This window comes from Dermacentor silvarum, chromosome 1 (genome assembly GCF_013339745.2).
Source record: "Dermacentor silvarum isolate Dsil-2018 chromosome 1, BIME_Dsil_1.4, whole genome shotgun sequence".
Taxonomy (NCBI): Eukaryota; Metazoa; Arthropoda; class Arachnida; order Ixodida; family Ixodidae; genus Dermacentor; species Dermacentor silvarum.
The window spans coordinates 314,345,723-314,365,337 of record NC_051154.1 but is presented as its reverse complement, the minus strand read 5'-3'; the positions used below and the strand labels follow the sequence as shown (position 1 = coordinate 314,365,337).

Sequence of the window (19,615 nt, the reverse complement as noted above, 5' to 3'; positions counted from 1 at the left end):
GGGAGCGTAGGTAGTAGGATAGGGCGCCAAGCTACGGCTTTTTTGGGGGGACCCAGAGCCCTAAGACCTCCAGTGTAGACGAAGACGGACGCAGAGAGGCTCCAAGATTCAAGAAATGTAGAATCGGTAGAAGAAATAGACGTAAGCACCAGGGGCAAGGTCATTCTGACATAGGGTACATTAACATGCAAGGTGGCAGGAATAGGCTGAAGTGGGAGGAGATAGACGAGCAACTAAGGCAAGAAAAGCTGATGGTATACGGGTTTGTGGAGACACATCTTAGGGACATGGAGCAACCTCCCTGTAATCCTGACTATGCATGGGAATATTGCAATGGAACAGAGGGCAGCAGAAAAGGGAGTGGAATTGGTGCATTCATTCATAAAAGTATGAACTGGCAAAGGGTCAAACAGGAATGCAAGGAGCATTTATGGCTAAAAGGGAAAGTTGCAGGAGAGCAGACACTCCTTGGCTTTGTATACCTGTGGACAGGAGCAAATGCCAAAGAGGAAAACAAATGCTGGAATGCATATCAAGTGACATTAATGAGCTAGGAGAAGGGTGCGAGATTATTATACTAGGAGATATGAACGCACACATAGAAGACATGGACGGGTACACAGACTCAACAGGCAACATGATGCTGGATATGTGTGAAATGCATGACTTAGTTGTATGCAACAGTACTGAGAAGTGTGAAGGGCACATAACATGGGAGGTAGGGAGCCTGCAGTCGACGATAGATTACGCACTAATGTCACATAGGATGCACGATAGGCTAAATGTAATGAGCATAGATGAATATGGCTCCAGAAGTCTAGGTAGTGATCACAAACGTATTAAGGTGAGTTTTAGAAGGGAAATGAAAGTAGCTAGGAGGCAAGATTAACAACCAGGTGGGATATTTTACTCGGAAAAGCAGCTTGAAATAGCAACCCAGCAAATTGAGAAAGTAAGTTCAGAGGATACAAAAACAGAATGGACATATGCAAATTTAACAGGACTATTTGAGCTAGAGCTTACTAAGGTACGAGTCGGGACAAAAGGGAACAGAAGACGTAAACCCAAGAGCTGGTGGGATGAGGAGGTTAAGAAGGCCATAGAGAAACGTCAGGAAGCATCCAGGGAACACAGATATTCAAAGCAGAGGGGTGAACCAGAAGCTGATGTAGGCAGAAAATGGAATAACTTCTTAAACTCTAGAAGGGAAGCATCCAATTTGATCAATGAGAAGATCAGAAGAAAGGGGAGCCAATGGTTGTCAGAAGTAAACAAAAAGGATAGAAAAGCAGCGAAGAAATTTTGGAAACATCTCAACTCCTTGAGTAATAAGACTAGCCTTGAGCAGAGGTTTATAGTTACAGCTCAAGGTGTTCGACTAGAGGGAGATGAGGCAATGGAACATATAAGAGCAATGATGACAGAAAAATTTAAAGAACGAAACATAGCATGTGCTCAATCAGGTGAGGATGGACTAGTCAGTGCAGTGGCTCCACTGGCACAAAGCGAGTGGGAAATGGCAGAGAAGAGGGTTCCTAGTAGCACGTCGACAGGTCCTGATGGCATCCCAATTATGTTGATAAAGACATTGGGCCCAAAATCTAAGAAAGCATTAAGAGAGGCAGTGAGCAAAATGATAATGGACGGTAAAGCCCCCGACGGGTGGAGACTGAGCAGGATGAGTATGATATATAAGGGAAAGGGGGACAAAGCCGACATAAACAACTACCGTCCCATAACAGTGACGTCAGTGGTTTACAGGGTGGTGATGCAGATTATAAAGGACAGACTGCAGGCATGGGTGGAGAGCGAGGAGGTGCTGGGGGAACTACAAAATGGGTTCCGAAAACAAAGAAGGTTAGAAGATAATCTGTTCTCATTGACACAGTGTATTGAAATAGCAGAAAAGGAACACAGGCCCCTATGGTTTGCCTTTCTGGATATCAAGGGAGCCTATGACAGTGTAATCCAAAAGGATTTGTGGGACATACTGGGCACTCTAGATGTGGAAGATGGAGTAAGAAATCTTTTAAAAGATATCTATAAAAGTAACAAGGTGCTTATAAAATGGGAAAACAAGGTATCTGGGCCTATAGAGATACAGCAGGGGCTTAGGCAGGGGTGCCCTCTGTCACCTCTGTTGTTCATGCTGTATTTACAAGGATTAGAGAAAAAATTAGAGAGGAGCGGACTTGGCTTCAACCTTTCCTATTTCAAGCAAGGAGAATGGATTAAACAGTCATTACCAGGACTGATGTATGCGGATGACATTGTACTTATGGCTGACAGCAAGGAAGACTTGCAGAGATTAATGGACAACTGTGGTAAAGAGGGAGATAGCTTAGGTTTGAAGTTCAGTAAAGAAAAATTGGCAGTCATGACTTTAATGATAATCAGGGCAGCGAGCATAGGATACAGGAGGTTACGCTGGAGGTGGTGGATAAGTACAAATATCTTGGAGTGTGGATAAACAATGGGGCTGAGCACCTAGCGGAACATGAAAAATATGTGACGGCTAAAGGTAGCAGAAATGCAGCTGTGATGAAAAATAGGGCACTGTGGAATTACAATAGGTACGAAGTGGTGAGAGGGATTTGGAAAGGAGTGATGGTCCCTAGTTTGACTTTCGGCAATGCGGTCCTGTGCATGAGATCAGAGGTTCGAGCAAGGTTGGAAGTTAAGCAGCGAGGGGTAGGTAGACTGGCTCTGGGAGCACACGGAAATACACCAAATCAGGGGGTACAGGGTGACATGGGATGGACGTCATTCGAGGGCAGGGAAGCCAGCAGCAAGATAGAATTTGAGGAGCGATTGAGAGAAATGGCAGAAAAGCGGTGGGCAAGGAGAGTTTTCAGTTATTTGTACATGAGGAATTTTGATACAAAATGGAGGAAGCTGACCAGAAAACTGTCAGTCAAATACATGGTCTGCAGGAGGGGTGCAAACCAAGAAACAGCGGTTAAGAAAAAGGTTAAGGAAACAGAGAAGGGTCTGTGGAAAACAGGGATGCAGATGAAATCAGCACTGGCAACATACCGAACTTTCAAGCAAGAAATTGCCAAAGAAAATATCTACGATAATTCTAGGGGAAGCTCTTTGTTGTTTGAAGCCAGGACGGGAGTATTGCGGACTAAGATGTACCGAGTCAAGTACCAAGGTATAGACACGTTGTGCTGTGCGTGTGGAGAAGAGGAAACGGCTGAACACCTCATACTTTTCTGTAAAGGGCTTAACCCTACAGTGCAAGGCAACGGGGCTGATTTTTTCAAAGCATTGGGGTTTAGGGACAGTGAAGGCAAAATAGACTTTAAGCGGGTAGAAATAACGAAACAGAGGTTGTCTGATTGGTGGATAAAATCAAGGCAGGGGTGAAATTTCACCCACCACGAAGTACAAAATATGTTAATAGTCATGGCTAGGTGGCGTATGCCACCGCCCGGTTTAAAGGGTTCAGCCTCATCCATCCATCCATGCATGGGAATGCCGGTATATTGTGAATGGCAGTGACTGCTGTGCCGCAGTGCACTCTAGACGAGTCCACACAGAAACGGCTCCAGCAACGCACGGAAGTGACGTCACTAAAAAACAACATCACACGCACGCGTATTTCCGGTTTTTTGTGGGCGCGTAGTTTGATTTTATGTTATTCGCACATGGCATTCAGTTGATTCAGTACGCATCCCGTCAGCCGCGCTTGCGGGTCATGCTTTTCTGCTGCCACTGCTGCTGGTCCCAAGGCCTGGTTCTGCTGCATCCTCGCAAGCCTTTAAGATCATCCTTTTATATGCGCGAAAGCTGCATTTGAGCGTTATTTTATATTTACTGGTGTTATATTAATCTTTTCTAATAAGTATTTTGTTTGTATTTTGATTATTGTTGTCTCGTATCTGCCGTTCTTGTTGCTGCTGTTCGCGACCGCTTGCTTTGTTTTATATGTGCTGAAGCCGCATTGCCGCGTTATTTTATATTTGCTAGCGTTATATTAATCTTTTCTAATAAGTATTTTGATTGTATTTGTCGCGTATCTACCGATCTTGCTGCTCTTGTTCGCGACCGCTTGCTTCGTTCATCCCTAGCGCGGATTTCTCGGATTTGGCAATATATATACTGCTGCCTAGAAGGTAGCCTTCTTTCGTGTGTGAAAAAAGCTCAGATTTATTTTCTCGCAGTTTCATCTTCTTTTCTTTTTCTCGGTGTTATTTTAGATTGTACTGCTTGCGAAATGACACGTGTTTGGTTGCCGGCGACTCGATGGTGAAATACTTGGACCAGTATTTCCTATCGCGTCGTCGTTTGTCAGTCAGTGTTGCCCATAGAGGAATAAAGATTGAGGATTTGCTCTCAATGATTGCTGACAAGCTAGCTGGTTTTGATATTGGCATTGTGCACGTTGGCACTAACAACACTGATAACAGTGTCAGCGTGTGCATCGACAAGTATCGCCAGCTCGCTCAGGGGATCATTGAAAGGAATTCCATGGTGCATGTAGCTTTTTCTGCCATTCTTCCTCGGGGGCAGAATCAGTACCACCCATGGGATCAGTACTATTCATGAAAAATTTCCTTATTGGGATGGCTTTCAAGATGTGCTTCTTGGTCAGCGTTTACAATGTGCTCAAGTAAAAAGCCCTTTTATTCAAATCTTGCATGTCCGAAACCCCGATCACTGGCTTACAGTAAGCAATGTTGACGCTAATGAAAACACAGTGTTTGTATCTGACTCGATTGACCAAATACTCCTTCCGATACCGTCAGGCAAATCTGTCATATGCTAAAATTGCAGTCTCCAATGCTGACCATTCGCACTAAAGGGGCACAAAACCAGCGCAACACACGTGACTGTGGCTTGTTTGCAATTGCAAATATGTATTATGTAGCATCAGATAGGCGTCCAGAAAATTTAAACCTTAATCAGAGTATGCTGCGCAGACATTTGCTGAAATGCATACAAAAAGGCAACATGGAAGATTTTCCACTCACAAGCTCTCTCACTGTTCGTGTGCGGCCAAAAGATTGCATTTACAAGTTGCATTGTGTGTGCAGGCAACCGCTATATGCTGGAGTAGTACTGGACATTTTATGTGCATATTGTTGAAGAGGATTTCACAGAGCATGCCTTGGCCCTTTAGCGGATAAATGGGATAACAAAGTAATTGTGTGCTCTAAGTCATGTTTGGCTACTGCCACGGAAAAGATCCATACTCATAGTACATAGCATTCTTCTCTTGGTACAGTGAAACCCGAACATAACAAACCAGACCAGCATAAACTGAATTCTCCTCTATATCACACACGCATAACTTGCTGACTGATACTCATGTCAGACACTTGCTCATAAAAGGGGCTTTTTTTTAGCCTAAATGCAAGAATACTCGGAAGCATTCCAGCAGTGTACTATAAGCAAGATCCAATCGAGTCGCAATTTTTAGCGACTGGAAAGCTGTTCAAGGCACAAGTAAAAATTGCTGTCTACTATGCGTAGTTCCATTTACAAAAAAGCAGATATCTTTGGCTTAATTTTTCCACTGAAGACGAAAAATTCGTGTAGAACGAACACAATACAAAAGTTTTTCATTTTGTTAGAGATGGGTTGGATTTAAAGAGTTACCTAATATAGTGAACTATTTTTAGTGCATAGGCCTGCTTGTTCTAATCAGGTTTCAGTGAAACCACAAGCTACCAGTAAACACTGGCACAACAAAGTGATGTGAAATTTTTTTTATTGTTCTATTCAGTTTTAAATTCTAGTCATTCTAGTCAACTCTACTGGCAAAGAAGGGCAACATTTCATGTGAAGGTAGCAGAACTAGTTCTAGTCAACTCAGCCGGCAAAGAGGGCAACATTCATCATGAAGGAAACAGAACTAGTTCTAGTCAACTCGTTACTGGCCAAGAATTGCCACATTCATCGTGAAGGAAGCAGAGCGAGTTCTATTCTACTCTACTTCCAAAGTAGGGCACCATTTCATCGAGAAGGCAGCCAGAACTAGTTCTAGTCAACTCTACCCAAACTAACCTAATATAACCTAACCCCGGTGGCAATTTACAATTTATTTGTACACTTCAATGCTGTTAAGAGGTTTATTTGTTCATTAACAATGCACTAACATAGTTCCATTGGTAGTTGTTTAACTGCTTTATGGTTGCCTGCGGCATCGGGATTGTTACGGCTCAACTGCAAGGAACAAGTTCCCAACATATTTTTGATGGGTTATTTGATTTGGCATGGGCAGACTTCAGCATCTAAAGAACGTCACCCCCAGTGTCTCATTGTTCTTGACACCGCCAGCTGGCGTCGACAATCCCTCGGGAACTTGTTTATTGTGGAACTTGTTTATGTGGGCAGGTTCACTTTGTGTTATTGAATTTGAAAACCTGATTATTCTGCTTCTAAGTAGCCACAAGTATTTTGGATATTCAAGTATGTTACAAAATTTGCTTTCCATTGGTCTGATACAGCTTTAGCAAACAAAATGTGTACTTGCATTGCCCACATTACCTTCCTGTTGCCGCAAGTCTCTCGGCGGAGCCTGACCGCTACAGAGCGCATTCTCGGGTGGCGGATAGAGAAAAGTCATGTCGTGAAGCCGTGCTAAGCAGCTTCATGCAAGACAGGCACGTGTGCCCGCAGACCCACAGGCTAAAAAAAATGCTACACAGCAGCACTCAGATTGTCACAGTGACATATTCATATTTGAGTGCAATTTGCAGATTCTTTTTAATCCTTTGTACTTCACTTGTGCTTTTTTTCCTCTTTTGTACAGGTCCCCTAGATGTACCACCTGCGTGCATTCACTACCATCAAGTCATCAGGAACGCGTGTACCTCTATGTGAATTGTACGCTATTTTGTCTAAGATGAAAAATCAGACTTGTATAGTTTGCTGTAATGGTTCTGCCAATAAAAGTTTGGTTATAAATGTTTACTTTTCCTGCAAAGCTGGCGTTGTATATGTGACAGGCCAATGCAGCATATTACTTATATATAGCTTTTTTATACATTTTTTTTGCAGGTGCACGATATTTACCTGCTATGAAATTGGGATCATTGCTTCCCTTTGATATAGTGAGTGCAAAAGAATACACGAAAAGCACACAGCACAACAAAAAGATATACACTGGACTTTTTTTTTTGTACTGTGTGTCTTTTGCATGGAAGCCAAGTTGCACTGCATAGTTGATACGAAACACACAAGATGATTATGCACCATCTTGTGTGCTTTAGCATTTTTACTTGGGAGTATTTTGTATCAGCTATGCAGCACAACTTGGCCTCTGTGTTCCATAACCAACTAGCCTCTAACTGTTTGTTTTTTGCCCTAACTGAGTTATGTGCTAGGTCCTCGGTTAGCCTTTTTATATACTACTACTCTTTGATCGGGTGCTTATCACTATCATATTTGAGGCAAGGTATAGCTTTGCCTACAATTTTTATTGGCCATTAACACAAGTAGACAGAGACAACAGCATAAAAAAATTCATGCTAAAGGGCAGCACTCGAATCCAACGCTCAAGTCCAGATTATGCTCTTATGCAATGAACTCGTGTTAAATGCACAACACACATTTATTGTTGGACTGTCTTTCACATATGCTTTTACTGTTGTGTGGGTGATCAAGTATTGGGCTCCTGTACCTACACTGAGCATACTTAAAGAATTATAACACGTTTCAATGATCCAGATCACATTTTTGTATGCACTATACTTGTTTCTTTATTTTTCTAGAACGCATTCTGAGTATCCCAGCGACATTGTGTTGCAAGACTTGTGCATTTTACGCAGATGTTCAGTGAACATCTAGAAAAGGGCATTGAAATGTTACCTGAAAATGGCCTCAATATTATTTCAAAGTTATTCATATTTTGTTTGAGTGAAAGAATACAGCACATTTTTATGGTGTATGACAGTGTAGCCTACCTAAATGTTACTTTAATGTAGCAGAGTAATTTGTATTCTCAATAAAACAGCTATATAAAGGTAGCCTGCTTTAATACATGAAATGGATGTGAAAAGGTGTGACATATTTGAGGGATAAAAATAATACCAAGGTAATTTCACTATAGTTGTTAAAACTTGCTGTTGAGCACTCACTCAAAGCACCTAAATAAACTTTTCCACGCCTTATTTACATACTATCACTACAAACACTGTTGAGCATGCAAAAAATTTCAATTAAATAAGTAGTAATGTGAAAGCTCATTCGTTTTATTAGACATCTAGAGGAAAAGTTAAAAATTATGTGTGGTGTGGAGAAAACATGTAAACATGCACAACTTAAGCATTTCATGATTCAGCTACTAGGAATTTATGGCTTTTTATTATCATTTTGCTGCAGGCTAAGGTAACCAATAAAAACTAAGGATTTGACAGCATACTTTGCCACATTGAAATTCATATCGCCCTGTTTGGATGCTTCAGGCCACAAGTAGCTGCTCTAGGTACTTTAATGCTTCCACCAAAAAGTGAACCCGTACGGCTTGAAGTGCTTTTTCTCTACGCCAAGAAAGAAATACGAACAGGCTCATAAATATTCATGCGAAAGCTATTGAACACTTCTTTCTCTAGGGTTTCAGAATTGGTAAAGCACACTAAACATACACGTAGAGCAAGAAGTTATCCACTGCACCACTTAACATCCTACCATGCTGTGGTGAAGCTATACAGTTGACCCATCCCTTTTCCCCTGCGCCTAACTGCAAGTAGCTCACATCAATAAATAGGTCATCTGCAGAGTGTCCCAGAATTGTGTATTGAGAATTCTTTGCATGTGCTAATGTTTCTCCACATATTCAGCTTCAGTAAATTAAGAAAACTAGGCTACAACATAGCACTGCTAACTGTCTAAGTATGCAATAGGTTGTGATGATTGTGACATCTCGACACCTGCAAGCATGTGTGACCTTGCACACTCTCGTTTATCAAAGTGACGTTCCTATACCTCGTACCTCTCACAAGCTTGCGATTTCGTGCAAACTGTGACACACTCGTGTACACTCAACCCAGTTCTAAAGTGGGTGAAGTCTGCCCATAATGCTATAAAGCAGTGTGTGACTGTTGGTGGGATCGAATCTGTCTTCCAGCACAGTGGCCCAATGTTCTAACCATTAATCCACAATTGCACGCGTACTTCTCTCATGCCAAAGTCACTCTTGGACAGTGGCGTACCAATTATTTCTTGAGTGGGGGGTGGGGGGGCAAACTGCAAATGATCTCGCAACTCTCTGTCTCTCTCTCTGTCATTATATATATATATATTTGGAATTACTATTACAATAAGTGAAAAAGCCTGGAAATGTATCTGTCAGTTATTTTTAGATTCACCAGACATAGATATATCTATAAATCATACATGGTGAACCATGGCAGCTTGAAATATTATTTAAATTTCGATTTATTTCTTGCAACTATATAAAGTCTCAAGATGATGCAGGTACAAAAGGCAGTGAGCGTCCAGAGGTTCCTGATCCCACCCAGTAGCACCGCAGGGCACGTAAAGAAAATCCCCATTTGTTACAGACAATTTTACTAATTAAACAAGAAATTGTACTTGCTGTTTAGGTCTATAGCACAAATGTATCGCTAGTTAAGGTAGTAGTATTATCGAGGTTATACACAATGAAGTACAATCAACATGAATGACTCTCAATATTCACACAAGAAAGGACAGCAGATGTGTGGGACCTTGGAGAATTACAACCAAATTTCCAGCAAAGCTGTTTCTTTCGAACAGTTGAAATGAAAATTTCAGTTTCCTGTAATTATATCACACTGTTAAAAAGTTGCCTGTATATGACTTTTCTGTCGGAAATCTGGCTTGCATGTAATGCTTTGGAGTACTTCTTTTTGAAAATTTAAAAAACCATTAATTCACTTAACACATTACTTTGTCATAAAGTTTATCATAGTGTACTACCTCCCTACTCATCCCCCCCCTGCCCTCTCAAATTTCTGTAGATTTTGATATCGGTTGAGTTCACAGTCCTCCCAGGTCAACGGGATAAATTCGGCTTTATTCGTAAAACACCTTCAGAAAGCTCCAGATCACTTGCTTGCGTATTTTACTGCAACTATCATAATTAGTCCCCTGTCTGAAGTTTACTGACATAATGCCCATACTGCGCTCTTTATTTTCTCCAAATATAAACAATGTGTCTTGTTTAGTTCACGGAGGACATCGCTGAAACCAACTAGGAACGTTTTAGGATGCATAAAAAATAGTGCGGAAAAATGATGGCTCAGTAATTATTTGCAACGCTTGTAACCAGACCATGAATGTAAAAATTTTGTCGCACATAGTACTTTAACCCCCTCCCCTTTCGACGAAATATAATTTTGTTGTAACCAACAGCTACGTCGGGACATTGGGAAGAACAGCTGAAAGCGGTCATATTATATGCTCTAACGCTTGAATAAGATTTTTTTATGAAGACTGTTTGACCCAACCCCATTTAACTCGCACAGAGAGTTTTCATAGCCTACCACCAATTTTCACTAAATTTGGTCTTGGTGGCGTTTACTGTTCTGTCAGGGCAGTGGGCTCAATTCTGCCCCACTCGTTAGATAGGTTCTAGAGGCTATTGCTACAAGCACTCTAGAGTGCTTGCATACGTAATTCATTGCAACAGTCCCAATTACCCATCCATTGTGAACTTTACCTCCAGATCAAACGTTACCTGGTCTTCAAAGTCACAAAACTGAAAGAAGCTACCTCCTTTAGTTCAATGAGGACACCATGCGAACCCGGTATATCACGCATCAAAAAGTTAAAGGCAAAAAATGAGGGTTAAATAAATATTCGTAATGCTTCTAAATAAGCCAGAAATGTTAAAACTCTGCGAGACATTGTAGTTAAAATGCTGCCTATTCCATAAAAGTATAAAATATCGGAAATGCAGAATTCTCTTGGGGACATTGTGAAACCTAGCATTGTGAAACCTAATAACAGCGTGATATTTCCTAATACTTGCTTACAGACAGTTTTTTAAAGCTGTACTTGATCAACATGCATTTACCATTGCACATAAACTTGGCGTATTATTCCCCCTATGTTCGCACAATTTTACCTCATTTGTAGTTGTAATTATGACAGTGCAACAGTCTATTATATCGAAAAAGGCGAATTTAACCCACTCATCATACACATTGCCAATATATTGCCTATAACATGCCCCTAATTTTCCCCAGCTATAAACAAGATGGCATGGTTAGCTCACTGAGGACAACGGAGAAACAAACTACGGCCCTCGTATGATGCACAAAACACATGAAAAATTGAGGGTTTAATAATTATCTGGAACACTTGCATTTAAAGCAAGAAAGGGAAAGTTTCGCTACTCATTGCGCTCAGAATTCTATTTTCACGGAATTTCAAGTCCGTATCTTGTGCAGTTGTTTTAGAAGTCTGGGAAACTATTAGACTAGCGGCACTATGACACCCTGAAACACTTCAACGAGTAACTTTCTACAAAGGCTGTAATGAACCTAAATAGAATGAACATATATCGCTTGTCACTCAGAACAATGCTTCGTACTTCGAATAAATGTAAACACCGTGCTGTTAAATGCCATGTATAACGCATAAAAAATTGGGGAAAGAGAGTATTCCGTAACTGTTTTTCGAGCACATAAGCAACCTCCACGGTTCAAGTTTTCGGTACACGTCACCAAAAAGTGGCCATTTCTTCAAAACATCAAATATATGCTGCTCTTGCTCCTGCCAGGAAACAAGTAATAGTGTAGCTCTTATTTACAAAGGACCTGAAAATAAAATCGACAAAATTAGAAGTTGTGCTTCGAAAATTTCCTGCCATAAGGCACACCAAGGATTTCATGCCGCAAGGTACACCAATCGTTGGGGGTGAGTGAGTAAAAAACATTTATTGTGGCTATGTACAAAGAGAACGTTTGGGACCAGCCAGAAGGACCCGCCCCGTACAAATTCTAGGAGGGCTTCCTATTCCAGGACCCCTGTGGCTTTTGCGGCAGCCCGGTCTCGGTCCACCAGGGCACATTGGTCCTGTATGGTCGAGCGGCTGATTATAAATCTTTATCAGGACTTCTCCCCTCGCCCGTGGATTATATATGGCAAGCGGATTGTGTTTTCAAATACGGTTAAGTGGTCCCAAAAAACTGGGCATGATGCGAGTAGCACAAGCGGAAATTTGTTACGGCTAGAACAGTCCAGCTCCAGGCCTTCACAATGTGAGCGCGTATGGCGAATCCCGTGTTTCGCCCGCTACAGCGCATCACAAGGAAGCACAAAAGACAATCCTCGCTGCCTAAGCAGGGTATACATATAGCAAATAAAAGTATTATCTACATGGCCACTCTATTGCAAAATAAAATTTAGCTTCAGCTGTAGTTTTGTTGAACTTTCCAGCATGCAGCCGAAAGTGCCCACTTTCAAAAGGGTGTGTGTGTGGGGGGGGGGCAAATGGCATACTTCAAACCCCCCACTTTTGACAGTAGGGAGGCAAGTGCCCCCCGGTAGCTATGCCTATACTCTTGGAAACATCTGGCACGTGCAAAACGTGCCAGTTCTTTCATTCTTCCCTCTTGACAGCTAGTATTTTGAGATTCTGCGCTAAACTGCACTGTCTTTGCGATCAGGCCACATTTTCTGCTAGATCTTTCAAAGTGGTTGAAGTTCACCTATAATGCTGTCGCATTCAAAGTAATAAACTAACATCAGCCCAATAAGATTAGTGGGTCCTTGCAGCTGTTATGTGTTAACATGTCATGCTCATAATACGTCATGCTAATGTTCTACCTGTAAGTATGTCATGCTATCTCTTAATGCGTCAAGCACCTAGAAGTGACACTACCATGTTCTTTAGTTCCAGCCTGTCTGCATAACCGTTTACCAGTCATGTATGTTGGCATTATGAGATAAGCTCACTCTACTTGCACACCAATCTTAGCCTGCTCAAGCTTGGTGGAGCAAGGTATTCTTAATTCATCAATGTATTAAAAACTCCTTCATCAAAATGTGTTCGAACTAAATCAGGTGTCACACTTTCACAATGGATAGAAGGGCGCGAGTGGAAGAATGGTAGTAGTGCTGTCACGATGCCACTTTGCCCAAGCGAAGTTTCATTAGAGCTAAAACCTAGCTCAAGCATGCCTAGTGCGTGAATTAATGCAGCTTTCACTGGGAAATACATGACAGGGCACTTTGTGCAAGCAGAATAGACAAAAAAGCTGCCGCATCAGGTTGTAGGAAATGGCGTCACTGCGGGCAGGAGGCAGTGACTTGATACAGAAGAAAATGGTTTAACAAAGGATTACTCGGTTACATGGTGATGGAGCTAGCAAAAACAGTGGCCGAGTGCGCCCGCGTCTAGGGCGAGCTGCCTCGTTGTTCTCCGGTTACGGATACTAAGAGCTGAATACGTTGCACCATCTGGGCCGGTACGCCCCATACTATGGAAGAGCAAAACCTTCAGCAAGGGCATAGAGTTTCCCTACTAAACTGAGTACAGGGACATCACTTACACCACGCATCGGCACAAATTTCAGTGCGAAAACCCAACGCGCGTAAATTCGACGTTACTTTGCGGTGGCAGCACCATGCACTCGTTGTTTGCGAGCAGCAATAACTATTCGTCATTACATGATTAGTGCAGATTTTCTGGGACACAGTGCCAAATCCCGCACTAGAAGTGCTGTTTGCAAAACGTGCTACTTGTCCATCCAGGCGCTGAACAGTTATAGCAAGCCGAAAGCAGTCGCAATTGTTCAGATACAAACATTTTACAACTCATCGTAACCTCAATGTAAAACTCACCGTCGAACACATCGTCGTTGAAAAGCATTCGGAAGCGATGCTCACGCTTGAAGTTCAAACGACGCGCACAAGAGACGCGAACTCACGAACGTTACGATATGCTAGTACATAAGTGGATTAGATTGACTTGCAATGCTTGCCCGCATCTCTATCTTACTTGAACAATGTGGTGTTTTACCGCTGTATTTAGTATATTTGATTTGTTTATTACTACGCGCCGGTTCTGCAAGAAGCGGTGTCAAAGCGAAAGTTCTGCGAACGCGCTGCCGACGTTGCATATCCAATGCTCGGTCAGCTACGTACGCAGGCGCCGCGCTAACGCCCATCGAACATTACGTTCCCTCTGGGTCAGTCATCGTTCACAGCTCTTCAACACAAATTCCTGCTAAGCGCTTTTCCTGTGAGATAATCACACCAGACTCTTTTGTGAAGCGTAAACGTGAACGTACAGAATGAGTTTACAGAAGCATAATAAAACATAATAAGCATAATAAAACCTTTTTAAAAAGCGCCGCCTATGGCTGATGACTGGCGCTGCACGCTTCACAGCATGACTACCATTCATGCTGTAAAGGCTGCCATCAAAAGAAACATGCACAGTATTATTATTGACCCCAAAAAATCACCTATGCCTGCCAAGCTGCGAGTTCAGTATGAAGTTTCATTGCCTCTCTGCACAAAATTAACGCTTTAGTGCATGAAATTCTATCAGACCCATGTGATCTTATTACAACTTCATGAAGCTTCACAGCCCTACACGAGCGTTGCGGTAAAGCCCTCGACAGGAGTAAGGCATCATGAAATCATATGAATGCATGCACAGTGCGCCTGTTCTCAAGGTGAACGTAACCATTTGCTACCGCTCCGCTCAAGTTTAAGTCTCAAAGCGTGAAATTCGGTCATATCGTGCGACATCATTAAAAATTTGTCACACTTCACCGCACTACCTAAGCATTGCGGTAAAGCCCTCGATAGAAGTAACACATCGCGAAATCAAACGAATGCATGCACAGTGCGCTTGTGCTTAAGGTAAATGTAAGCATTTGCTACCGCTCCGCTCAAAGTTAAGTCTCAAAGCGTGAAATTCGGTGATATGGTGCGACATCATTAAAATTTTGTCAAACTTCACCGCACTGCCCAAGCATTACGGTAAAGCCCGCGGCAAAAGTAGGGCTGCATGAAATCACATGAATGCACAGGCAGCGCTCTTGCGCGTGATGTGAAGTGAAAACATTCTCTGCCGCGCTGCACTAATATGCATCTCAATGATTTCATGTACTCACGCGCAACACTACTGCAGGTGTCGACGGTATCATAGCATCTCCTATAAAATATGTGTATCATCTCTAATGTCTTCGCTCACATTATCAATAAAATACTTGAATCCGGAATTTTCCCTAGCAAACTTAAAATAGTCAGAGTTTGCCCGATTCATAAAGGTGGCGCCGACCATAGTGTAAACAATTTCCGACCTATATCAATACTACCTCTTCTGTCGAGACTTTTGGAAACTGTTCTAAATTCATGGCTGGAGGGTTTCTTAAGGAAATATGGTATTATCAGTACGGCAAAATATGGATTTCAAAAAAATCATGTGAGTATGCGCTTCTAAACATAAAACATGAAATACTGCAAAATATTGAAAAACTTTTATACGCGGTAGGTTTATTTCTGGACCTGCGTAAGGAGTTGACAGTGTAAATCATGTTGTGCTTCTGTCCAAACTTTATGACTACAGTATACGTGGTATGGCATTAGATCTGATGAGGAGTTCCTTAACTGAGGTTTTCTCTTTTATAAGCTCTGTTAAAAGTAGTAAATCCCAGGACACAGATGGTATTCAAATTGGACCTGTAAAGCATGTCCTTGACATCATTTGTCCTGTCCTTACTCACAATTACAACTTGATTCTATCATCTGGTCAATTTCCGAAAGACATGCAAATTGCTCGAGTGCAGCCTGTGTTTAAAAAAGGCGACAAAAACTTGCTGGGCAATTATCGTCCAATTTCGATCCTACCAGTATTTTCAAAAGGCATTGAAAAAAATCATTCATGCTAGAATAGTATCATATCTTGACAAAAATAATTTGTTAGGCGATTTCCAACATGGCTTTAGGAAGCATCGTTCCACCGAAACAGCTCTTTTAATTCATAAAGAAACAATTCTACAGGCATTCACCGATAAAATATTACTTATGGGAATATACATAGATTTTTCTAAAGCATTCGATCTTGTAAATCATAAAATTTTACTCGCTAAGCTGCTAGCTTATGGTATCCGTGGTATCGCCTTGGAGCTCTTTGAATCTTATTTACCGCATCGAGCACAATATGTCGAGTTGGAAAGAGAAAAGTCCAGTCTTCGGGCTGTAAGAGTTGGAGTTCCGCAGGGAAGCATCCTTGGACCACTCCTGTTCATAATGTTTGTAAATGATATGCCAGCAAGTTCAGTACGGGCAAAATTTATTTCTTATGCTGATGATACAGCAATGTTTATTACTGCTACGTCAGAGACTGAACTACAGCTTCAGGGGAACAGAGCGTTAAGAGAATTTAAAGATTGGGCTGATGCAAACTGTCTGCGAATAAATGCCAGCAAGACAAAAGTTGTTGTCTATATGCAAAGAGGCAAAAATTATGAAGTTCAATAAACATGAAAATAGGTACGGATCAATTAGAAATTGTTAACACGGTCTCTGTCTTAGGGGTAACATTCGCTAAAGATTTAAGTTGGAATGATCACGTAGAACATGTAAGTAAAAGCTATCATCTGCTGTAGGGACAATAGGTCGATTGAAATCCTTTCTTCCTGTTAAAATTAAAATTTTACTTTATAATACTTTAGTATTGTCAGTTCTGCAATACTGTAACCTCGTTTGGGGCACTACTAGCAAGGTAAACCTTATGAAATTGCATTTGCTCCAGAAAAGAGCAGTGCGATACATTGCCAATGTCCCTCGTTTATTTTATATGACAAATCTGTTCTCAAAATTTGAAATCTTGCCTGCATTCTTTTTATACAACTATCCTTTACTTTTGAGCTACAGGTCATATTTGAAGCCTAATAAATTTATTGTGTTTTTTATGGCCGATTTAAAAGCAAACCGTAGCATCCGTGATACTAGGCATAAAGAGGAATGGCACGTCCGCACACCTCGGACCAATTACGATAAACAATCATTACCACTTACAGTACCCATTCTACTTAATCAACTCGCACAGGAAGACTTTGATCCTTTATGCAATTCCAATAACGAAATAAGACTATTCAGTCAGTTATGCCAAATAGACTAGTATGTCATAAAAGTTTTGTTTACATATTGCAGTCATGAGTGCGTGATAGCACACCTGTACATACATGTATATAGATCTGTGTGCATTGCTGGTGCATATGGTCTGTATCTGCATGCGTGTATATAGGTATAAATGCGAAATTCTATGTGTATATAAGTATATATGTCTTTGTGTAATTTTATACTAGATTTTATTTTTGTTGAAAGTGCATTTTGTTTCCAATATTACTTTGTTGCAAGTGTTGCATTTTTCGTGATGTTTCTGCAGTGCTCTGCTGTCAAACGTATAAGGGGGCGGGACCCTCGTCAAGCTGTACCTCAGCTTTTAGTCCTGTCTCCTCTTTTTCAATGTGAAAAGAAATAAAAACCATTCATTCATTCATTCATTCATTATTATCAGTGTGTTTCAATTAATCAGGCAACTTCCTCACTTCTCAAAATACAGACTGGCGTACCACAGGGATCCATACTTGGTCCTGCATTATTTAATCTTTATTCTAATGACCTTCCAAGCATTTCTTCCTCACCTAATATCATAATGTATGCGGATGACCCCAATCGTTTCTTTGCAAATTATTCCCTGCAATGCATAGAAAAAGAAATGAATGATTACTTGAATTTATTATCTGAATGGCTGTACATAAACAAACTTCAATTGAATGTCAACAAAACTAAATATATATCATATTTAAACCAATAAATAAGCCATTGCCTGTTAATATCAATGTTATATTTCAACCAAAGAGGCTTGAACAAGTAACAACGCAAAAGTTTTTGGGGGTATGGTTTCAGGAGAACTTCGCCTGGGGCAATCATGTCAACAAGCTGAGCAACGATCTTAGTAAAGTAGTAGGCTGTATGTATAAAATTGGTGATATAATACCATTATGGCTAAAGAAAGCAATGTATTATGCCCTTTGTTACTCGAAGCAAACTTATTGTACCTTGATATGGGGAACGACAGCAAAAAAGTATGAGAAGTTACTAAACTTGCAAAAATGAGTAGTCCGAATTTTTGAAAACTACCATGGTGAGCTGCGAGACTTACCCACACTGAATATTTTTAACAAACATTTATTGATCCAAGCAAATCAAGTTTTCTATTATAGATTACTCTTACATATAAAAAAACACAGACTCCATGTTGTCAGCCTACCCATTTCTCCTCCTCTATACCCATTACACAATAAAATCAGAACACCATTTACGCGTACAAACTATGGACATCAGGATCTGAACTATCAAATACCTAAGCTACTAAACATCATTGAACAAAGAATTGATTTTTGCAGCCCATTTTAAAGAATGTATAAAAACCTTTCTCTTACATTCTCAAATTCATTATAAATAAAATGCTATTGCACTAACATTTTGTTATGCACTGTATATGTATGTTTCTACCTGCACTGTAATGTGAAAGTACATACCAATAATTTTTTTTCAAGCATAGAATGTATATTCATGTAATAATTGTATAAATTTATCTCGTTTATTTTGTATTTTCTACATTGTACTCACTCATTTTTTGTGCTGTATTTGCTTTGAATATGTTTGCCGAACGCGCTTAGGAGCCTCTGTCAGGCCACATGGCCTTTACCTCTTGTTCCTCCTTCTGTAACAAAGAAAGAAATAAACTTCAACTTCAAACTTCAACTTCAACGTGTCTTTTTCGGGCAGACCATGTGATGTCGTTACAACTCCGTCAAGCTTCACAACACTACGCAAGCGTTGCCATAAATCTTGCAGCAGAAGTAGCTAAGGTGTTAGTAAATTTAATAAAAACATCGGCAGCACCCCAAGCACAGTTCGTGAACGCAAACATTCATTCTCTCTTTGCACAAAAGTCTGTGCATAGCTGTTTGGAACGAAAGAATTGCTGAGCAGTGCGATATTACGTATATCAACATTTACACACTTCACTGCAGCACTGAAGGGTTCTAAAGCCAGTGTGCTATAGTTAAAATACAAAAAGAAATAGTGAATCGATAAAAAATTATTTTATTCATGAGACGAATGAAAATATTCTATGCCTTACTGCACACAATTCACAGCATTGCACAAAAAAAACGGGAAATATCAAGGAGCCCCTAGTAGATATATGCAACTTGCAGATAATAGCATGTATGCTAAAGACAGCTGTCAAAATTAAGACATATCCCTCAACTCCTTACGGTCTGTCGCTCCCTTTGTTACCAAGTATGCAAAGCACTGCAAGCTCTCTCTGCTGCAGCCTTCTTGGCGCAACGCCCCTCTGTCACTTCGCCGGAGCCATTGCGGAGAAAAAAATAAGACACAAACAGTTTTATACCCAAGCTTGATGTCACAAATCACCATCATCTGGGTGCCCCCAATGCTGATGTCAAGCAAGCTCCACCTCTCCAACTGCTCCCTGCCTCCAAGCAGTCCTACTGCACATTTTTTGCTTATAATATAAGCAGAGAAGTTATGAAGCTAAACATTTCGACAGAATTACCTGTCTGGTTAGGAAAATTGATTAAGACTTCGAGATTGACTCCAACCACATAAGGAAATTTAC

The 19,615-nt window shown here is 40.9% G+C and overlaps 1 long non-coding RNA gene across 1 annotated transcript; it reads right to left on the bottom strand.

The window, feature by feature from the left end:
• Positions 1–7,806: 7,806 nt before the first annotated feature.
• LOC125942254 (uncharacterized) lies at positions 7,807–19,118 on the bottom strand. The gene is made up of 3 exons (XR_007464937.1): positions 18,598–19,118; positions 17,607–17,659; positions 7,807–8,492 (listed from the first exon to the last, which is right to left on the bottom strand). It is a non-coding gene; the product is annotated as an uncharacterized LOC125942254 (long non-coding RNA).
• Between the last annotated feature and the right edge of the window lie 497 nt (positions 19,119–19,615).